This window comes from Struthio camelus, chromosome 22 (assembly GCF_040807025.1).
Source record: "Struthio camelus isolate bStrCam1 chromosome 22, bStrCam1.hap1, whole genome shotgun sequence".
NCBI lineage: Eukaryota > Metazoa > Chordata > Aves > Struthioniformes > Struthionidae > Struthio > Struthio camelus.
Window position 1 is genome coordinate 9,069,216 of NC_090963.1, and position 1,511 is coordinate 9,070,726.

At 65.6% G+C, this 1,511-nt stretch overlaps 1 non-coding gene across 1 annotated transcript; it reads right to left on the bottom strand.

Annotated features, from left to right (window-relative positions):
- Window positions 1-912: 912 nt before the first annotated feature.
- On the bottom strand, window positions 913-985 carry TRNAF-GAA (transfer RNA phenylalanine (anticodon GAA)). The gene has a single exon. It is a non-coding gene; the product is annotated as a tRNA-Phe (tRNA).
- Window positions 986-1,511: the final 526 nt, after the last annotated feature.

Below are 1,511 nucleotides of genomic sequence, written 5' to 3' on the forward strand. Positions count from 1 at the left end.
CCGGGTCGCCTGGGTGCGTCATAGAAGAAAGGGCCGGGGGAGGGGGGCGTTGTCTGGAGACCAGCAGCTGGATGTCCTTGTCCCCAGGATGCCTTCAGGCAGAGGTTGTGGGGGGAGGGGGGTTTGGCTATGGGGGGAGGTGCGCAGACGCCTGGGTCCTCCATAGACAAGGGCAGGTGGGAGGGCGGGGCGGGCCAGGGTGGTCAGACAGCTGGGTGCCCTGGACACAGGTTGCAGGGGAGGTTGGCTATTTGGGGTGGGGTGGGGGGGTGCCGGAGGCCTTGGTCCTCTGTGCATGGGGGTGAGGGGGTTTGGCTGGGGGTGGCACGTGGATGCCTTCAACCCTCGGATGCCGGGGTTCCCCCAGACTGCTGGGTCCCTGCCAAAGGAGGGCAGTGGGTGAGCTCTTGGGGGTTGTTTGGATGCACGGTTCCTCCATCCCTGGGGCAAATGGGGCTGGCAGGGGGGGCCGCGGATGCCTGGGTCCCTGCAGCTCCTCGTTCCTCCTGCTGTGGATGAGAGGCTTCACGCCTGGAGGCGCCCAAGAGCATGGAAGAGCCACCAGCATGGCCAGCGGTGGGGAGAGCTGGAGGAGGGCTCCAGGGAGGCGGTGAGGGGAGGGAGGCAGGTGGAGAAGGCTTTGTGGCATCCATAAGACAGGCAGGAAGGCGCGGGCGGGCGGGCGGGCGGCTCACTGGGTGGAGGAAAGAGGCCTGGTGTCCCTGAGGGAGGTGGCCATGGATTTGGGGAGAGTGTTGGAGAGGGAGGCAAGGTGGAGGAGGGGGAAGTGCACAGGGGTAGGGAGGCAGTGGTGAGATGGGCAGGAGGAGTGAGAAGGGCAAGAGGTGCAGGTGGCGCATGGCCGGGACGCCCGGCTCCGCAAAAGAGGCGGGGAAGAGGGGGGCAGCCCAGTGCCGAAGCCCGGGCTTGAACCAGGGACCTTTAGATCTTCAGTCTAACGCTCTCCCAGCTGAGCTACTTCGGCCTGTCGTGAGCACCAAGCGTGACGGAAGCCGCGGCAGATGCCTGCAGCAGTCCCCGCTCTGCCCGGGGTATGACTGAAACAGCTACAGCTGCTCCGTCGTCCACACAAATACACGAGTCGCCCCATAAGTGCCTTGCAATAGCTGCAGCCGTGGGGAATGGCCAAGGACGGCCAAGAGAGGCATCTGCAGAGCGCGGCTTCCTCCCGTAGGCGTGCTGGGGAAGAAATCCCGCCCAGAGGAGGTTTATGCCCCGAAAGGAAGAGCTCTGAAAGGACGAGCTCACGCCAGTGCCCGTCTGAGACGCGGCGTGGGTGTCGCGGTACAAGGTGGGGAGGAATCCGGCAGTGCCGGTGTGCTGGGCTTGGTCGGTTCTTGCTGTTGAGAGGGACGTGGAGGGTCTGGAGAGGGCCAGAGAGGAACGCCCTGAAGTTGAACGAAGGGAAGGGCCGAGTCCTGCCGCAGGGCAGGGGTAAGCGCAGGCACCGGGCCAGGCTGGGGGGCACGTGGTGGAGAGGAGCTGTGCAG